The 22,401-nt window shown below is 37.1% G+C and overlaps 1 pseudogene; it reads right to left on the reverse strand.

Annotated features, from left to right (window-relative positions):
- Window positions 1-3,236: 3,236 nt before the first annotated feature.
- LOC129509738 (transmembrane protein 125-like) overlaps window positions 3,237-22,401 on the reverse strand; it is an 80,890-nt pseudogene continuing 61,725 nt past the window's right edge.

Consider the following 22,401-nt stretch of genomic DNA (forward strand, 5'->3'; position numbering starts at 1 on the left):
TATTTTTGCCTCCTCCATATTCCTACTTCACTTTTTAATATAGATCCTCTCTGAGAAGTAGTCTATTGTCAGAAGGACCCATGTTTTGAGATGCTTTTCTAGTAATTGTGAGCAAACTGTACATATTCTCACTGTCTTGTTGACTGATCCTTCCTGACTTACATTAAGTGAGAAAGAATTGAAAGGCTGCTCAATGGAGTAAGAGCACAAGTTATCCTTAGTGAACAAATGAAAGCTACTTGGTATACACAAGCAGCAAGAAATACTCAGGGCCTTCTTAGTGTTACAAAACAATCTAGATATAGGATACAGTTTAATTAAATGCCACAGGCTGTCTCGTGTTTTCACTCAATGGTGATGCATGCTATAGGTTCTCTTAAAAGGAGATGTTAGGACAGAATTAAAACAGGCTGCGAGATTTATTAGTCACAATGCCTATGAGAGAAGATTGGGAGGGAACTAAGAAGGTCTTGGAGAGACCTCGCCAAAGACGTTTATTTGTTTGACTCTGGAGAAGGAGAGGAGTGAAGGTTGATTAGAAGAAGGCAGTTCTAAGAGAGTTTGGCAAGGTTAATGGCCAACAGGAAAGATGAAGCTAAAGCAGACCATCAGAGGAGTTCCCCATCTCCCAGGAATGCCCTACCCTGTTGGTGAACTCACCACAAACTGGGAAAAGTGACTGGGAAGGGCAGCTTTGGTGCCATAGTGGTAATGGATTTCTAAATGCAGCAGCTGGAGACATTGCTCAGTTATGCTCCCCTCACAGACTGGGGAGTGGCTTAGCCATGGTCCCCATGGTCCCCTCTTCCTGAGAAGATCAGAAGAGGTAGTTTTGATGCAGTTGATCTCAAGACCACAAATGATACCCAAACTATCCCTCTTCTACTTTCCATTCAGAATCCCCTCACACTCAGTGATCTCCTCAGCCAAGTTGCTGGTAGTGTATCTTGTTCAGTCCTGGGATGTCTGTCTGTTTGCTTGGCAATCATACGCTCCTCAGGTGGGGCTGCTGTATATATCCATTCATAGCTATGGTGGGGCACATGGGTACTAGGAGGGTCCCTTGTAAATTATCTGGGGTCTTCACATATCCTTCCCCACAGCTATTGTACAAAAAGTAGCCCCATGTCCTCTTGCAGTAAGGGCCAAGTGCTTCTGGCAGTATGATGACTTCTCTTCTACTCTTAGGTCTTGGGTACAAGCGGTTCAAAGTGCTCAGGGAGCTGGTGTAATATAGTTTGCCTGTGAAATAATTGACTCCTTCATTTTTTAAGGTCAACAGGAGTACGGAGGAATAAAATCCCTAGCTGGCTATTGAAAGTGATGTCAAGTACAGATGCACCTACTTTTACTCATGGTTCAGAGATCTATATATTCTTCCCCTCAGGGACACAGTCTTATATAGATGTTGCTTATTTAATGCATACACCACATCCTGAGGATGGCTCCCGTAATTCCAGAGTATTGCTCTAGGCTGGCTCTTCAGTTGAATTTTTAGAAGCTATTTCAGGGTTCTGTGAAGCTGGTTGATTCTAGGTGATGCACAGTATTACATAACCAGTGGATCCCATAGCCTATTGTTTACTTCTTTCATTGTAAGTCGCATCCACTGGATGTTCTCATGTGAAAATTGCCTCAAATGTGGGAAATGAGCCAGAGACTGTTATTATTTATAGGAGCAATCATCCTCCACTTCCATCCCTGCGCTTGCATTGCTATTGTTGTTACAACTACTGACCAGCACTCCTGCTCCCAGAGACACCATGTTCTCTTAGTCATATTCACATCTACCCCTAGGTCAAGCTAATTTGCCTGGCCCTTTGACCTTGCCAATCTTTAGGGTAATTGTGGCCTCCTGGCATCTGGCTCTGCTGCTTGGCTTCTGAAGACTGTATCTGTTTCTTGTACTATCATCCCTGACCTACACGAGGAGGCCACCACTGAAATTCTGATGCTGGTATCTCTGTCACTAGCACATTGATGATGGCCTTGGGGAAAATGTGGCCTCTGGGTCATCCTGCAGAACATAATTGTCTGCTGGATCTTCTGGAGTTACATAAATCATGGACTCTAGCATGGCTTCTTTGTTCCTTCCTTTAACACTTGATATGGCAACCCAGGCATTTCTGCTTCCTTTAGTGCTGGCCATCACTTCTCTATGGCCTCCAAGAGTCACCAGAGCAGCAAGTTTGCTCCATCTCCTAGAGTCTTTGCTAGGATATGCTTTGTCCCAAGAAAATCAACTGCCCCACATCAACAGTACTTGCTTACATAGGATTACATTCTGGCCTCTTTGATGAAGCACATTCAAAGTCCCATCACAAAGGTATTCTTCTGACTTAACCAAGATATACTATCTAATTATTTGAACCCATTCAATGTATAAAGTCTACTTCCTTCTTTATCAGGCCCAATATGGCTATTCTAGGACTTATCAGCCTATGGCCAGAAGTGAAGAAAAGGGCAACTCCTGAGGGAATCACCTGTTTCCTTGGGAGGAGAGTTTTTCTCTTTATTTTGTTTCAGCAGCCACCATTTTTATTGCACATCTGCCATGTGCCCAGTCCTTCCATACTAGATGTCATTGCATCCTTACCAATCAATTACCATGACCATGACTACAACCATGACCTTCAAGAAACTGAGGCTCAGAAAGCTTAAATCACTTGCCCAAGCTCCCCAGCTGGTAAGTAATAGAGGGGGAATCCAAATCCAGAACTGTCACACTCCAGAGCCCATGTTCTTTCCACTTTGCAACCAGTTATTCTCCTCAATGAAGGGTCTCTGTGGTGGCCATGAATCATTCTCGTGGAAATCCCTAACAGGTGTCATAGGGTGAGTTTAGACTCAAAGAATTATGGCAATAGGGGTCAAGAATCTTCAGAGATCCTAGACACTTCTTGGCCTAGAGAGCCCAGATATAGACAGGAAGATTCTGATAGTTCTGTGAGCAAAAAAAACACAAAGTTCCAAGGAAACATACATTTACCTCCCCATGGTATGATTGTGTGGGTTCACATAGGCTCTTAGTCACACATCACTCAATCCCACTTCTGTGGGCTATATTGTTCTGGGAATGTGTACACACTCACATATATTCACTATTCCCTTCTTGCTCATGCATGAGCATACATGCACACACATTCACACACACAAACACACACACATACACATTCATGCCCTGGCACAGATATGCGAACACTGAGGCAGGTGGTAGGAAAGAGGTTCTTGCTGTGTCAGATGAGGATGATGATGCTAGATGTGGTCTCATGACACTAATGAGCAGACAACCATCCTGAGATGCTGAAGACTCTGTCATTGCCAACATGGTCACTGTGGGTGGAGGCAGTGTCCACTCACACTCACATGATACAGCAGCAAACCCAGCAGCAAGAACAAAGGCAGAGAAAGCTAGGCCCATGAACAGCATGGCAGCCAATGGCTGAGCAGGGGCAGTGACCAGGCCAGCCAGCATTAGGCCAGTGACCACCAGCAGCAGCACAGGGCCACTGAGCAGCACCCTGAGGACACTGACAGCTCCACAACTGCATATTAGGGAAACATAGTGGGACTGGTATGTGTAATCCATGTCCTGAGTGGTTGAGCTTATCATTTGCTTAACCAGAACCAGCAGGGGCAGCAGGCAGAAGTAGTGCCTTCCACCAGCCACCATTTAACCAAGCAGCTGCTGGTGGAGGACAGCAGTGCTGTGCCACTATGCCACAGCCCACTACAAGTCCTACAGCAGAAATGATAGGTCTTTGTCAGGAAAGGTAGTCTATCTCTGAATCCCATAATGCTCATAGGCAAATGTAGATACATCCTCAGAGTCCTGTGCCAAGGTATTTCCATCTCATGTTTCAGGGCCCCCAATTTTTCCAACCAGCACCTTGGCCTTGGTATAACAAAGCAGACCACTGAGTGATCATTCAACTATCTCTGGAATTTTGCAGATCCTCAGCCCACTGCACAGCTCTGTCTGTGCTTTCACTACCAGAGATAAGCTCTTCATAAGATACCAAAGCTTGTGGACAGCCTTCAGTCCCTTATTATCCCTCTGAAGGGTATTAATATAACTTGGAAGTAACCAGCCAATTCCACTATCTTTGTAGGCACTGTTAACCCAAAACTTTCAAAAGTCTGAATCCTTAAATTTTTGCCACAGCATTGACCTCCACCTTGACATTTTCCTGTCACCACTAATGAAATTCACCATCACTGTAACCTTGAGCAATTGTAATACTGATTGTACAAAGAATTAGTGTTGCTCCATCTGCCAAACAGGACAACATCCTCTTCCCCACCAGGCAATGAGTAAGCCAGTCCAAAGTCCCTGTCTTATTGCTTGTTTTGTTGGATAACTCCCAATATCACTTGTGTTATTTGGATACTCTGAGAAGCACATGATACCAAGATAGAATTAGCTATGCAAAGATTTATTAAGGAAAACATATGTGATGGAAACTTGAAAAGAAGCCCTTATGAGGGAAGAGGAAAAACAGAAAAGCTGGGTACAAGGGTAGTAGACAGCATGAGGGTTTTAAGAAAGTTTGACAAAATTGCCGGCACAACCTGAACCCACCAGAGGAGTCCTGTGTCTCCAATATTGGGCCTGCCTTAGTAACCTTCAGTCTCTATAGCACATTTCTGACTCATGAGGCAAATATGCTTTCTTTGATTGTTAAGTAAGTTACTGGGCTAAAGTGTTTAGTTTCATTGAAACTTAAAAGTAAGCAAAAGAATATAGAGACTTTATATGTATCTTAAATTTATAACTCCCTTCATTTTGCTATGCATATGTCATTGCCACAATTGCTATATTCTCTTGTTCTATAATTTTAGTCTTTGAAGTCCTCAGAGGTAAGACATTATATAAATGATCTATAATTAAATTATCACCCACAAATTGTTTTGTTGAAAATACTAGATGAATCAATGTGGGGTGGAGATTGTAAGTGATTTTTTAAAAATAATCTGTTTTCAGCTATAAGTTAAACATGATTAAAACACAAAAATTTTGTGGCAAAATAATTAATCACTCTTCCTATGGTAGTACATCAATGCAGATATCATTTGGGTTTTTAATTTTTTTTAAGTAATCTCTACATACAATGTGGGGCTTGAACTCACAACCCCAAGATCAAGAGGTACATACTCTACTGACTGAGACAGCCAGGCATCCCTCCTTTCTTTTAATATAATGACTCAATAGTTCCATATATTACTCAGTACTCACCAAGATAAGTGTGCTCTCAAGTTAGAGGCTGGGAAGATGGCAGAGTAAAAGAAACCTAAGCTCACTTCATCCCATGGCTTCAACTAGATAACACTCACATCAGCATAAATAACCCAGAAAATGACCCAAAGATTGGCAGAACAAACTCCACAACTAAAGATAGAGAAGAGGCCATATACAAGAGGGTAGGAAGAGAGTTTACTCCTCACAGGAGGGGGAGTAGATGGTCTATGGCTATCCGTGGAGTGCAGAGATGGGAGAGGGCCACAGGTGTGGAAAAAGGCAAGAAACATACTATCACACAGAGGGACTTAAAGCCTGGATTTTTACAAATCGGTGGGCTCTGTTTTAGGACAAGGCAGAGAGCAATAGGAAGCCAAGTCCCACCCTTAAAGAGATAGCGCAAAAAACAGCCCTAGGAGATAGAGTGTAGAAGCAGCAGTTTGAAAAACACCTGCAGCATAAGGGAGGGAGAGCAGTTTATTCATTCCAAAGAATGTCCTAGAGAGAGACTTTTCCAGAAGCAAAGGAGCTGGCAGGTGCCATCTCCCTCCCCTTTCCCCCCAGCACAAACACATAGCCACCTGAGAGAAGCAGCACAGTTCCAACGCTACCAACTAACTTGCTTACACCAAGCCCTGCCCCACTGCACTTGGGTGGATCTGCCCTTTGCAGTTATGAATGCCTCAGTTCCAGCTGAGTCCCCTCACCCAGAAGACTGGCCCAAAGCTTGCCAACACTGCATTTCCCCACCTGTGTGTTTTGCAGGGCCTCAGTCCTACCAGCAGTGGTGGTGGTCCCTGCAGAAGGATGAGGTCTACCTTGTTAAAATTGCACACCCTGCCTACACAACGCAGATGCCAGAAGTGGCTTTGGCACATCTCATTTCACAAGCAGACCTACTCATACCTTGTTAAAACTGCAAGACCCACACTGGCGAGGGACCACATTGCCCATGACAGGTAAAGAGACCTTCTACAGATGACTGAACTAAAGGAAAAAGTGGACATGACAAAACAGCAGGGTTCATCCAAGACACATAGGAGACACCCCCTGAAATTCCACATTCTGGGGAACAGGGAATCCTATAATTCAGGGCACTACAGGACTTATCCTTCATAAGACCATTACTTTCAAGAACAGGAGATATCACTGACTTTCCTGACACAAAGAGGCATGCACAGACACTTAAACAAAATGAGATGGCATAGTAATTTGTCTCAAATGAAACAACAGGGTAAGGCCACAGACAGAGATCTAAGTGAAACAGGTATAAGTAACATGCCTGATAGAGAATTTAAAGTAGGAATCATGAAGATACTCATCGGACTTGAAAAAAAGAGTGGAGGACATCAATAAAACCCATAACAAAACAAAGCAATAAAAAAGAGCCAATCAGAGATGAAAAATACAATAAATGGAAGTAAAAATATGCTGGAATAAACAGCAGGCTAAAGGAAGTAGAGGAATAAATCAGTGACCTCGAAGACAGAGTAATGGAAAGGAATCAGGCTGAGCAGGTGAGAAAAAAATATTATATAAAAGGAGACTAGACTTAAGGAAGTCAGCAACTCTGTCAAGTATAACAACATTTGCATTATTATAAGGATCCAAGAAGGAGAAGAGAGAGAAAAGGAGGCAGAAAATTCATTTGAATAATAGCTGAAAACCTCCCTAATCTGGGAAAGAAAACATATCCAGATCCAGGAGGCACAAATATCCCCCAACAAAATCAACCCAAGGAGGTCCACACTAAGACACAAGGTATGTAAAATGGCAAAAAGTAGTGATAAAAAGATAACTTTAAAAAATTTTTAAAGTGGTTATATGTTAACTATACTGGAATAAAGAAAAGAAAATAAGAAAAGAAAGAAAGAAAAGAAAAGAAAGAAAAGAAAAGGAAAGGAAAAAGAAAGAGAAAAGAAAAGAAAAGTAGCAAGAGAAAATAAGACAGTTATATACAGAGGAGAGCCTATAAAGGTATCAGTAGGTTTTTCAGCAGAAACTTTGCAGGCCAGAAAGAAGTGGCACAATACATTCAAAGTGATGAATGGGAAAATCCTGCAGCCAAGAATACTCTATCAGTCAGAATAGAAGAAGAGATAAAGGGTTTCTCACACTAAAACTAAATGGGTTCATGACCACTCAACCAGCCCTACAAGAAATGTTAAAGCAAACCCAAAAAAAAAAAAGATCCTAAGTAAGAGTATGAAAAGTAGGAAATACAAAAGCAGCAAGTATATATGTAGAAATCAGTCAAGGGTTCACAAAATAAGAGGATGTAAAATATGACACCATTTACCTAAGACATGGAGGGGAGAGGAGAAAAGAATTGGTTCAAATTTAAGTGATTATCAACTTAGTACAGACTGCTAAGTGCAGAAGAGGCTATACACAAACTTAGTGGTAACCATAAATCAAAACCCAGTAATAGATATGCAAAGAATAAAGAGAAAGGAATCCAAGTATATCACAAAAGAAAGCTAGTGACAAATGAAAGAGGGCAAGGATCAGAGAAAAACAACAAAAACAGCCACAAGATGAGCAATAAAATGGCAATAAAAACCTATATATCAATACCTACTTTGGATGTAAATGGACTAAATGCTCCAATCAAAAAGACATAAGATGACAGTATGAATTTAAAACAAACAAACAAGCAAACAGGGACGCCTGGGTGGCTCAGCAGTTTAGCATCTGCCTTTGGCCCAGGGGGCATGATCCTGGGGTTCTGGGATCAAGTTCCACATCAGGCTCCCTGCATGGAGCCTGCTTCTCCCTCTGTCTCTGTCTCTGCCTCTCTCTCTCTCTCTCTGTGTGTGTGTCTCTCATGAATAAATAAATAAAATAATAAATAATAAATAAATAAACCAAACAAACCAAAAACAAGACCTATTCTTTTGCTCCCCATAAGAAACTCATTTCAGACATAAAGACACATGCAGATCAAAAGTGAGGGAATAGAGAAACATTTATCATGCAAATGGATGTCATTAAAATGATACTTATAATGGACAAAATTGACTTTAAAATGAAGACTGTGGGATGCCTGGTGGCTCAGTGGCTGGGTGCCTGCCTTTGGCTTAAGGCATAATCCTGGGATCTGGGATCAAGTCCCACATCAGGCTCCCTGTATGGAGCCTGCTTCTCCCTCTGCCTGAGTCTCTGCTTCTCTCTCTGTGTGTCTCTCATGAATAAATAAAATCTTTAAAAAAAAATGAAGACTGTAACAAGAGACAAAGAAGGATGTGCTATATTAATAAAGGGGATAATCCAACAAGAAGATATATCAATTGTAAATATCAAAGATAAAATAAAAAAAATGAGGTAGGCCTGTATTGCTATACACTTTCCTTTTATAATCTCTTTCACTGCATCCCAAAGATTTTGGACTATTGTGTTTCATTTTCATTTATCTTCATGTAATTTTTTATTTCTTGAGTTTCTTGGTTGACCCATTCATTGTTTATTAGCATGTTATTTAGCCTCCATATTTTTGTGCTCTTTCCAGATTTTTTCCTGTGGTTGATTTCTAGTTTCATAGTGTGGTCAGAAAAGCTGCATGGGATGACTGCAATCTTTTTGAGTTTGTTGGAACTTATTTTGTGGCTGACTATGTGATCTATTCTGGAGAATACTCTGTGTATACTTGAACGTGTATTCTACTGTTTTAGGATAGAATGTTCTGAATATATCTGTTAAATCCATCTGGCCCAGCGTGTTATTCAAAGCCACTGTTTTCTCATTGATTTTGATTTTCTGTTTAGACTATCTGCCCATTGATGTGAGTGGTGTGTTCAAGTTCCCTACTGTTATTGCATTACTATTGAGTTCCTGAAACTATCGGTTAGTTTCTTGATTAACTGTCTTATATATTTAGGTGCTCTTGTGTTGGGTGCATAAATATTTAAAATTATTTTATCTTCTTATTGGATCATCCCCCAGATACCATTTCTATAGACTTACTGCAAGCTTCAATCATTCCATCAATTTTTCTGTACTTTTTTTTTTCCTATTGTCATATTCATCTCTGCATAGGGGCTTGGAACAGGTGACTTTACCTGCATTTGCATCTTAAATGGAATTTCATTTGGTTGTGTTAGTTTCTGTCAAAGTGCCATGCTCACATGATTCAGCACTAAACATCTAGAGACCAAAATGTGTCTCAACACTCAAAATTATCTGTTATTACTTTTGCAAGATTATCATTTCATATTTGTTTTCTTTTTGTTACTCTTACTATATCAAATATTTCCACTTTTACTTGGATTTCTACATTATATGCACAACATATGTAACATCCTAGTCACATTATACCTAAGATGTGTCCTTAATGATACAAATGTTTCTGGCGGGTGACTCAAAGAGGATAAGAACTTGTATAACCAAAATCAGTTTTCTCCTGAGTGAAATTCACATGTCTGTCTTTTCAAATGATTTCTGAGAAGATAATAAACCTTGTCAATACACTACCATTGATTCCACTTGTCTGGTAACATTTTATAAGAATGGCCCATCTCTAAAGAAATGATCAAATCAACCATGAAAAACTCCACACAGACATTAACATTGGCATTAGTATAGCAGAAAATGATGTAGTCTGCTCTTTTTCTGTCAGAGAGACGTGACCTTAAATAAGACACATTTTCAGTAAGTACCATGATTAGTTAATTTCCTTTCAATTCTTTAAGAAGAGAAGGGATTTATTACAAATGGAATTCCCATTATGAGTCATGTACTTTACCAATTCTCAATGCAAACTTCACAGATTGAAGTACGTATATATGAGTCACATGTACTCCCTTTATTGGTTGCAGTATATCTGCTTGTGCTCCTGTTATAGGAACATGAGTGGGATCATGGATGGAACTCAACAACCCCTTTTTTAGACTTTTAGTTTTAGGTCTGAGGTAGAAGCCACTCTGGAAAAAAAAAATGATTCCATCTCTCATCTTCGTAGGGTCCTACCTAGTTCATGCTTAACCTTTAAGGGAAAAAGCAATTACAGTCAAGGGAACATACTTACATCCCTTAGGAGTTTAGATATGAAGGAAGACAGAGGAGGCTCACCCAAAAAGGAGTCTGAGCAGCAGCAGCAGAACAAAGTAATAATCAAAGAATGTAAATGAGTCTCTATGTCTTTCCATTTATTCTCATTTTTAAAAACTACTTAAGCCTACATGCCACAATGGTGACATTATCGTGTTTCTGAAAATTCCATTTTCCATCTCGATATAGGCAGCCCAAGGTTGGGAACAGTCTTAGGGAGAAAGTCTTATATATCACCTTAATGAGTAACCGCCTTTAAAAAATATCCCCTTACTGAGTAAAGATCCTTAATTCATTGTAGGAGAATATCTCACTAGCTAAAATTCTTTGTAAAATACTATGAACATGCATTTATCTGATAAAAAGGATTCACAGCTTTTATTAAATCCTTGTCAGAACTATAAAAACAACCACATTAAGTAAATTAAGGATTATCCTTGTACTTTCTTTGTGTTTGCTCCCCATCCCCACCTTGTTTCCTGTCATATTTTACTTTGTAAAATTTACTGTTGTAGAATTTCCGTAGCACTGTGGAAGTATTTACTTTTGAATTTCTTGACCTGAAAGTCTAGTGCAACTTTTACTTTTCCTCAAATCCACATCTTTGCTTTACAAAGATTCTTTCACCTCTGCTTCACTGAGAAGATGTCATATGAGGTGATCATTCCAATTTAAAAGTGCTTTTTCCCTAAAAAAAAGATAATTTCCTGTTTCTCAGATGACAAGTTCCTCATGTTCTCCAATATTTATTTACCCATTCAGAACATCCATCACATTTCTTCATGTTCCTGAGGATGCCAGCTATCACACTTAACTACATTCCCTCCAGTCTCATCAATTCTACGTATATCTTAATGCAACTTGTTACTTTCTTGTGAAATTCACCCTTTCCTTTCTCCTATACCAATACATACTTCAGAATTTACACCAATCAGAAAACCAAATAGAATGAGTCTAACTCTTTCAACAGCGAAGAAGGCGTAATTAAGTCTCATGTTAGCATAATATGTTATACTATACCACAATAGGGATCAGAGAAGTATAATTAAAGTAGCAGTGCTGCTCAGTTATTCATTTAAAAATTAGCAAAAACTTTTTAAAATATGTTTATACCAGTGTAGGTGTGGGTAGGTGCAGATTGGTACTTAATCTGTTGGTGACACCATACTTAAAAATAAACTAAAAATGGATAAAAGACCTGAATGTGAGACCTGAAACCTGAAAAATCTGAGAAGAGAACACAGGCAATAATTTCTCTGACATCAGCCATACAACATTTTTCTAGATATGTCTTCCAAGGCAAGGGAAACAAAAAGTAAAAATTAACTAACTGATGGGACTACATCAAACTATGATTTTTGCACAGTGAAGGAAAACATCAACAAAATTAAAAGGCAACCTATATAATGGGAGAAGATATTTGGAAATTGCATATCAAATAAGGGGTTAATATCCAAAATATGTAAAAAAAAGAACAAAAAAAAACCTCTACAACTCAACACCAGAAAAGCAATATATATATATATATATATATATATATATATATATATATATATATATATATAAAAGTGGGCAAATGAATTAAATAGACATTTTTTTTCAAAGAAGACATACAAATGGCCAACAGACACATGAAAGGATGCTCAACATCACTCATCTCAGGGAAATGCAAATCAAAAATCACAATGAAATATCACCTGACACCTGTCAGAATGGTTAAAATAAAAAAGACAAGAAATAACAAGTGTTAGCAAGAATGTGGAGAAAAATAAACCCTCATGTACTGTTGTTGACACAGCCACTGTGGAAAACAATATAGAGGTTTCTCAAAAAATTAAAAATAGAAATACCACACAATCCAATAATTCCACTACCGGGTATTTACCTGAAGAAAATGAAAACACTAATTTGAAAAGATATATGCACACCTATGTTTAGTGCAGTATTAGTTAAGATAGCCAAGAGATGGAAGCAACTTAGATGTCTATCAAAAGACAAATAGATAAGGATGATGTGGTGTACACACACATGCTCACTCACTCACAGAGAGGAATATTATGCATCCATAAAAAAGATGTGATCTCACCATTTGCAACAACATAGATGGACCTAGAGGATATTATGCTAAGTGAAGTAAGTTAGACTGAAAAACACAAATACTATATGATTTCACTTATGTATGGAATCTAAAAAACAAAACAAATGAATATACAAATGAAAAGCAGAATCAGAGCTGTAAATATGGAAACAGAGTGTTAACTATCAGAGGGGGGAGGAATGGGGGAGATGGGCAATATGGGTGAAGGGGAGTCGGAAATACAGGCTTTTAGTTATGGAATGAGTAAGTACGGATTAAAAGGCACAGCATAGGCAATAGAGTCAATGATACTATAATAGTATTATAGGGTAGCAGATGGTAGCTATACTTGTGGTGAGCACAGCTTACCTAAGAGTTGAACCACTACGTTGTACACCTGAAATTAATGTAACATTGTCAACTATACTCAAATTAAAACAAATTTTTCAAAGAAATCTGCTGGTGACAATGCAAATTAGTAGTCTTTCCGGGGAAACAAAATGGCCATATGCTGAGTGTGCCTTTTCAGGATATAAGACTTTATTTCAAAATGTCACTTTTTCAGATTCATCTTGTAGAAAAACATATTAGACAAGTGCGAAAAGATGAATGCATGAAGATGTTTATTTTAGCACTAATTTTAAAAGCAAAAGTAGTAAGCAATCTAAATGATAAGGAATAGGGAGTAAATAAAATAACTTTGATACAAGCATACGAGAAAATATCATGAAATTTTAAAGTTATATTTTAAAATGCATTTACTTGACCTACAAAATGCTTAAAATATATTATTTTAAAACATGGGTCATAAAACACTCTGCATAGCACCTGTGTTTTAAGACTGTATCTCTAATGCAAATCTGGAAATCCGTAAGCCAAAATATTAACTTTTCTTTTTATTCTAGATGGTAGAACTCTGACTTATTTTCTCTTGCATTGTATCATTCTATAATTTCTAAATCTTCTAAGAAAAAAAGCTAGGTTTGTATTTATGACAGAAAAAAATCAGAAAAAAAATAGGTGCTATTTTAAAATAAATTCCAAAAAGAGGACTGAAAATCTACAATAAAAAAAAATTGACCAAAAAAAAGAGAAAGATTTTGAAAAATTCATAATTGAAAAAGATTTTAAATGGAAGGTCATCTTGTTATATAATTTGCAAAATCTACAGCTAGTGATAGAAGAACATTAAGGTAAACCTTCCGGTTCTAAAGCTACTGTTTTTGCAGGTCTATGTAAACTAAAATGTTTCTGTTCAAAGTAGCGCCAGTATAAGGAAAGCAATGGTTTATTTTTTCTTTGTTTGTTTCAAGTTCTTATTTAAATTTCAGTTAGTTAACATACAGTGTGATGTTAGTTTCAGAAGTAGAATTTAGTGATCATCACTTACATATAGCACCCAGCACTCATCACAAGTGCCCCCCTTGATACCTATCACCCTTCCAGCCCATTCCCTCCATCCACTTCCCCTCCAGCAACCCCCAAATTGTCTTCTAGAGTTCAGAGCCTCTTTTATGGTTTGCCTTACCTCTCTCTCTCCCATTCTCTCTCTCTCTCTTTTTTACTTCATGTTCATCTGTTTTGTTTCTTAAATTCTACATATGACTGAAATCCTATGTTTTCCTCTTCTGGCTGACTTATGTGGCTTAGTTAGCATAACACACTCTAGCTCCATTCACATCACAATGAATATCAGGTTTTCATTCTTTTTTATGGCTGAGAAATATATATAGATAGATAGATAGATAGATAGATAGATAGATAGATAGATAGATATAGATGATATAGATATAGATATAGATATAGATATAGATATAGATATAGATATAGATATAGATATAGATATAGATAGATATAGATATTTACCACAAGTTCTTTATCCATCCATCAGTTGACGCACATTTGGGCTGTTTCCATAAGTTGGCTATGGTTGATAATGCTGCTATAAATATTGGGGTGCATGTGTCCCAAATCATTATTTTTGTATTCTTTAGGTAAATACCTAGAAGTGCAATTGCTGGATCATTCTATTTTTAACTTTTTGAGGAACATGTATATACTGTTTTCCAAACCGGCTGCACCGCTTTGCATTCCCACCAACAGTGCAAGAATGGGTCCCGTTCCTCTGCATCCTCACCAATATCTGTTGTTTCCTAAGTTATTGTAGCCATTCTAACAGGTGTGATGTGGTATCTCATTGTAGTTTTGATTTGTATTTCCCTCACGACGAGTGAAGTTGAGTAATTTTTCATGTGTGTGTTGGCCATTTGTGTCTTTTTTGGAGAAATATTGTTGATGTCTTCTTTCCCTTTCTTAACTGCATTATTTGTCTTTTTGATATTAAGTTTGGTAAGTTCTTTATAGATTTTGGATACTAACCCTTTATTGGCTATGTCATTTGCAAATATCTTCTCCTATTATGAAGGTTGCCCTTTTGTTTTGTTGATTGCTTCCTTCATTGTGCAGAAGCTTTTTATCTTGAAGTCCCAATAGTTCATTTTTGCTTTTGTTTCCCTTGCTTCAAGAGACATGCCTTAAAAAAGAGAGAGAGAGAGAGAGAGACATGCCTAGTAAGAAGTTGCTATGGCCAGGGTCAAAGGTTACTGTCTGTGCTCCTCTAGGATTTTGATGGTTTCCTGTCTCACATTTAAGTCTCTCATTCATTTTGAATTTATTTTCATGTATGGTGTAAGAAAGTGGCCCATTTCATTCTTCTGCATGTCCCTGTCCAGTTTTCCCAACCACCATTTATTGAAGAGACTTTTCTGCCATTGAATATTCTTCCCTGTTTGTCGAAGATTAGTTGACCATATAGTTGTGGGTCCATTTCTAGGTTTTCTATTCTGTTCCATTGATCTATGGGTCTGTTTTTGAGCCAATACCCATAGTAGTGGCTTGATCACTACAGCTTTTACTATATCTTGAATTCCAGAATTGTGCGTCTCCAGCTTTGTTTTTCTTTTTCAAAATTTCTTTAGCTACTCAGGGTCTTTTTGGTTCCATACAAATTTTAGGATTGATTGTTCTAGTTCTGTGAAAAATATTGGTGGTATTTTTATAGGGATTGTATTATGTGTTGATTGCTTTGGATAGCACAGACATTTTAACAATATTTGTTCTTCTAATCCATGAGCATGGGATGTTTTTCCATTTCTTTGTGTCATCTTCAATTTTTTCATCAGTATTCTATTGTTTACCAAGCACAGATCTTTCACCTTTTTGGTTAGGTTTATTCCTAGGTACGTTATGGTGCAGTTGTAAATGGATCAATTCCTTGATTTCTCTTTCTGCTACTTCACTGTTGATGTATAGAAATGCAACAGATTTCTATACACTATTTGTATCCTGCAACTTTATTGAATTCATGTAGCAGTTCTAGAAATATTTTGGTGGAGTCTTTCAGGCTTTCTACTTAGAGTATTGTGGCATCTGCAATAGTGAAAGTTTGTCTTCTTCCTTGCTGATTTGGATGTCTTTTATTTCTTTTTGTTGTCTGATTGCTGAGGCCAAAACTTCCAGTACTATGTTAAATATCAATGGTGAGAGTAGATATCCTATCTTGTTCCTAACCACAGGGGAAAAGCTCTCAGCCTTTCCCCACTGGGGATTATATTCTCTGTGGGTCTTTTATATATGGTTTTTATGATGTTGAGGTATATTCCTTTTAACCCTACTTGTTGGAAAGCTTTTATCAAAAATGGATGCTATACTTTGTCCAATGTTTTTTCTGCATCTATTGAGAGGATCATATGGTTCTTATCCTTTCTTTTATTAATGTGGTGTATCATATTGATTTGTGAATACTGAACCACCCATGAAGCCCAGAAATAAATCCCACTTGATCATGGTGAATTATTCTTTTAATGTTGGATTGACTTGCTAATATTTTGTTTAGAGTTTTTGCCATGTTCATCAGGGATACTGGCCTCTAATTCTCTTTTTTTAGTGGGGTCTTTGGTTTTGGAATCAAGGTAAGGCTGGCCTTGTAAAATGAGTTTGAAAGTTTTCACTCCATTTCTATTCTTTGGAATAGTTTGAGAAGAATAGGTACTAACTTCTTTAAATGTTTGTTTGGTAGAATTTACCTGGGAAGTCATCTAGCCCTAGACATTTGTTTGGTGGGAGATTTTTGATTACTGATTCCATTTCTTTGCTGGTTATTGGTCTGTTCACGTTTTCTATTTCCCCTTTTTTCAGTTTTGGTAGTTTATATGTTTCTAGAAACTTACTCATTTCATCCAGATTACTCAAATTGTTGGCATACAATTTTTTATAATATTTTCATAATTTTTTGTATCTCTGTAGTGTTGGTTATGATCTCTCCTCTTTCATTTGTCATTTTATGTATCTGGGTCCTTTCTCTTTTCTTTCTGATAAGTCTGGCTAAGGGTTTATCAATTTTATTAATTCTTTCAAGAACCAGCTCCTGGTTGCATTGATTGGTTCTACTGTTTTTCTGTTTGTTTCTATATCATTTACTTTTGCTCTAATCATTATTATTTCCCTTCTTCTGCTGGATTTAGGCTTCATTTGTTGTTCTTTCTCTAGCTCTTCTAGGTGTAGAGTTAGGTTGTGTATTCAAGATTTTTCTTGCTTCTTGAGCTAGGCCTGAATTGCTATAGACTTCCGTCTTATGACTGCTTTTGCTGCATCCCCAAGGTTTTGGACCAGTATGTTTTCCTTTGTTTCCATATGTTTTAAAATTTCTTCTTTAATTTCCTGGTTGACCCATTCATTCTTTAGTAGGATGTTCTTTATCCTCCAGGTAGTTGTGGTCTTTCCAAATTTTTTCTTGTGGTTGACTTCAAGTTTCATAGAGTCGTGGGTGGAAAATATGCATGTTATGATCTCAATCTTCTTTGTATTTGTTAAGGCTTGATTTGTGACCCAGTATATGATCTATTCTGGAAAGTGTACCATGTGCACTCAAAAAGAATGTGTATTCTGCTGCTTTAGGATGAAATGTTCTGAAGGTATCTGTTAAGTCCAACTGGTCCAGTGTGTCATTCAGAGCCACTGTTTCCTTGTTGATTTTCTGCCAGCAGTGACTTAATTTTAGAAGTTTTCTTCACTTATCAAAAATATTAGAGTCTTGGGGGAAGGGATGACATGTGATTTTAAAAGTTTAGTTATCTTTAGGAAAAGATAATCAGTTTTCTTTAATAAGATAAAAAGAATTGAATGATTTTACAAATAGATGAAAACACAAAATTAATGGGAGTCTGTAAATTTCAAAATCAGTACATACTTATTAATTATATTAAAATATTTAAGTAGAATATTTTCTCATTTTGTTACCCAGGACCTCAATTAGTTAATAACACTCAAATAATGTAATGTCCTAAATAGAGATTAACTGCATACTTTCTGGTTGGGAGGTCCTCTTAAAAAAAAAAATAAAATTTATTCCACTTTAAAAATAAATTGTCAACTTCTAAGATTAAAAGGAATGTTTTCCTGGCCTTTAAAAAAAAGTCATCTTTGGTACTCTGATAGACAGATAGACATACATTAATTCATATATATATTCTCTATCAAAATAATTTTTGAAATCCAGAAAGTAGGTAATTGAAAATAGAATGTTGTATTCCTTAACCAAAAAGTAATGGATTTATCATCAAGACACGGATGTTCATTTGTTTGAGCTTCTAAAGGTTTAGATAATACCAGAGTTTCTTTGTTTTCCCAAAAATCTTCTTCTAATGACATCCCAGGAATTTGGTCATTCCCCATACTTCTAGAGAGCCTATGCTTTTCATAAACCCTGCTGAGACTCCTCTAGTCTAAGTGAAATGATTGGCATGGCTGGAGAGAGTGCACTAGAATCAATGGTGCTAAGCTGGTTCTGCCTTGCTACAAGAGCAATCAAAACATGCCTAAGAAGGGTATACAAAACATGCATTCTGGCAAAGGGCAAATGATAGTTAACAATTATACCCACACAGATGAAGGAATTTAAAGAAGCAGTCCTATTCCTCAAAAATACCCATCCAAATCATGACTGCTAAGAAATTCCAAGGAACTTAAGAAAATCTAAACATCTCCCAAAGAGGCACATAGTTTTAGTGATAGGAAAACATTTATACTTCATTACTTTTTTAAAGAATCCTGCTAGCAAAAGACATCAATATTTGTTTGAAAATAGGATGAAAGCCATATTTGGCAGAAACACATTTGAAATCTTTCCAGAATGTATTTTTGTTCTCAATGGAACAACAGAACTTGGCCTTTCTCCAATTTTAGAAAGGCACACACATATTCATATATGTACATGTTTATATAAAAAAAACGAAAAGTGTAACTTTAACGGATATTCCTCCTCCTTACCTCACCCAAGTCATTTTTTCCCCCGATAGATGCATAGACACAATTAATTATTACCAAATAGTTATGAGAGCTGTATTGATGCTTTGAAGGGCTGTTTTGGGGTGAGATGGAGATTTTGTCAAGTGTCCTTTGCTAAATGTGCTTTTATGCATAATATGTATTTATGCAAATATATAGTTTATAAATATCATGTTGTGTCAACTGTCTGAAACTTATTTATTTATGTTTAGAAATATGTCTTTGAGAACTTTCTTTCCATTTTGAGAACTTATATCTGTTCTTCATAACTATGAAGGCCCATCACATAATATTAGCTGTTATTCTTTGAACACTTATGTGCAAGACATTTTTGTTGCTTTACTGTGTTGTTTCCTTTAATTGTCACATATAGGTGAGATCCTTTTATCCTTGCCATTTTACGGATGAGAAAATAAAGTCACAGAAAAGTTTAGCTACCTCCCCAAGGTCACACTGTAAGGAGACAAAACAGCTGGGTTATAAATCCAAATGACCTGATTCTTCTCTACAATATTTCAGAGGATTCTTTATAAATATCTAACATTCCTTAACAATATTCCCTCATCAGTTTATTATGTTTTTTTTTAAATTAACATTGCTGCAGTAAACATCCTTATCTTAAACTCTTTATGTATATAAGTGAGCACCTCCTAATGTACACACCTAGAATTGCAATTCCTAGTGGAAAATCATTGGCCATCCTTCAGTATTTACTTTTTTTTCCCCTCACAATGCAAAATGTGCTTTTATTATTTCTATACACACCTGCAAAACTACCTGGAAGGTACCTAGTATTATTTATGTTTTAGGAATAAACAAATAATGGAGGTGCAGAAAACAGATCCCAAAGTGCTGTAACTCTTCCATATCTTTCTGATCCTCTCATCTAAGAATCTCTGAACATATTAATTTCTTTACATTCCCTCCATTCAAACATATCCAATTTCCTTTATCACATTATTTTCTGAATCAGCATATTTTTAAAAAAAGATGAAAAACAGATAACTGATTTTAAAAAACCTAAAATCTCTCTAAAATATATAATTGGGCCAAAACAAAAGCAACCAAAAAATTTTGACTCTTAGTGCTCTGATCTGATCAAGATGCAACTGTGCAGGTTCTTCCGGCTACAAAGTAAAAGTGTGGCTCCAGCTCTCTCATTTAGTTATGCACATTGACCAAAATAAGTGGCGAGCGAGAAATTTCCATTCATTCTCTGTTCTATAGACACAGCATGAAGTTGTTGCAGTTTGTTTTATTGTCTGCCTGGAGGAAAAGTCATTCTGTGGTTTTAATAATACATTGAGATGGTTTAATGATGAATGGGGTTTCAGAGCTCTTAATAAGCTTACCACAATGACTACCATAAGCTGAACCTGTAGCTGTAACAAGTTCAGAGATGAGAAGAGGCAAAGATGAGAAGAAATGCCAGCTAATTTACAATGAACATGCTAACATCACTTAGGACTTTATCATGTGTTTTCACATTTTGTTTCATTAATTTTGTAGGAGTTTTTTCTGTCCTCTTCTCTTGTCTACTTTTTATTCTCATTTTGTTCATCTCATTATACTTTGTGTGTTCATAACTGACTCCAACCCCTATATTTGGAAATTCTGCTGTCATTTGAATAAAACTTCGGGATTCATTCTTATTAAGGTTAAAGGAAAAAAATATTTGAAGCTGAATGTGTGTGCTTGCTGAAGTACAAAAGTGAAATGAAATGTAGGAAAAGTACCAAAAAATGAGAATAAAAAAAAAAATACGTGAGTGCAGGGAATTGGAAGTGGTCTGGGTTCCATTTGCCTGATATGCATAACTCCTCCCTTTTACCACAGGTGTTACCATTCTGCATTCAGATGTCACATAACTGGTTAAAAGAAAATTGTGAGAGAATGAAAGGATGCAATAGAGAGTTAGAGACTAGGTTCAATCTCGACATTCATTTTCAATATTGGGCACTAAAGGGGTTAGCTCACAGAACCTAGAGAAAGCATTTATCCAGAGTGCAATAATAGGGCACAAAGAGACAAGGCATAAAAAACAACAAGAAGCAGAGTCCTGTCCGTGATCAGGTGCAAACCTGGAAAGGAGCTCTGGCAGCTTCTGCCAAAAAAGCAATACCGTATGGCAGAGGCAGATGTCCAAATGGCCCAAATAATCAGCCCCAATCCTACCATCACGAACCCAAAACACCCATTACGGGTTGGTGCACAGCAACCTTGATCCGGTGCCCACTGTGATGTGCTCCAACTCTACTTTCAAAGAACGTGGTTATTTCTGACTTCTCTCCTACTAACCACTACACTAATGAATTGTTCCTTTAACTGTCACGCAAGATCTTGAAAGAAATAATTACTTTAGTAAAGAGAAATATTAAAATTGCATTTTTGATATCATAAAAAACCTCCCATTGTCATATATCAAAGTTCCAAAACAAAAGTATAATTAGTTGGAGCTCTGGTGGAAAACACGTGTAGTGAAGTCCTTACATTAAGGGTAGGGCCTTAGTTCTGCAGAATCGGTACACCTCTCAGCGTAGGATATGCCCCTATCTTGCTTTCCTCAAGATGCTTGTCTCATGTAAGGTTCCCAGTTTTTTTGCATCACTATATAGCTATTTTCTATGACCAATACCAAACCACAGCATGCCATGCATTTCCTTATATTCATATTGATAAATATTTTCATAGGAGTCTTGGTATGTCTGACAGCATTTTTCAATTTTACAGACCTTGTGTAGAATCTATATTCATTAAACCTCTCTGGCTCTAAGCATAGTTACTCCTACTTGGACACACTCAAAGCCAAAACATATGGTGATTCATTAATTTCCAGTTGGTGTTGTGTACATGCTCTCAGTTAACTTATGGCTTGGACAGGTTTGCTTTCTAAGTTGCTTTCCAACCACCAAAGAGTTAACTGATTATACTGAGTTCTTGGACAGTGCTCTAAAGTAGCTTCCCGAGTTGCCACTAAGTTATATACACATTTCCAGGTCAGTAAAGTATGGTTTACTAAAGCTTTTATTCATCCATTTACACATTAGTTCCTGAACCCACATTTATGGTGAGGCAGTGTAATAAGCCCGAGGTTGTGAAGACAGCTTAATCACATTACAATCTGGGGAAGAGAAATACATACATAAATTCATGGGTACACACTGTAAAAAGGATACCATGGAAGAACAAAGGAATGGTCAGTTCTACTTGGGGAGATGGAGTGGCCATTCCTATAGCTCAAGGATTCCTGGAGTACCATTAAAAGAATTTCAGATGCAGCTGGAGTGCATATGATTAAACTGAACCTCTGAAGATACAGAGTAATGTCCAAAATAGAATATTCAATGAGCTCTCCAGAACTTTGTCCTCATCCCTATCCAGGTGGATTCATAGCTTGCAAAATGTTGATCTCAATCAGGAAAATAAAGACAAATATGTTTCCTACTGTCTCTTCCAGACACTCCCCTAGTCTCCTCACCACTGTGTTTTACCTCCCTGTCAGAATGCAGTAAATTCAATCTTTCCAGTGAATAGTTAATAGCTATGCTCACTTTAGAAGAAAGTCAATGAAATATGTGCATTTTGTACATTCTCACCTGCTAGAATTATACTTAGGAGATAAATTTTTGTATATTTATTCTTCTTTAAAGTTATTCTCTTTTAAAAAGCATATTCTCAAATCATTTCATCAATA

The sequence above is a fragment of the Nyctereutes procyonoides genome, unplaced genomic scaffold (genome assembly GCF_905146905.1).
Source record: "Nyctereutes procyonoides isolate TBG_1078 unplaced genomic scaffold, NYPRO_anot_genome, whole genome shotgun sequence".
Classification (NCBI taxonomy): Eukaryota; Metazoa; Chordata; class Mammalia; order Carnivora; family Canidae; genus Nyctereutes; species Nyctereutes procyonoides.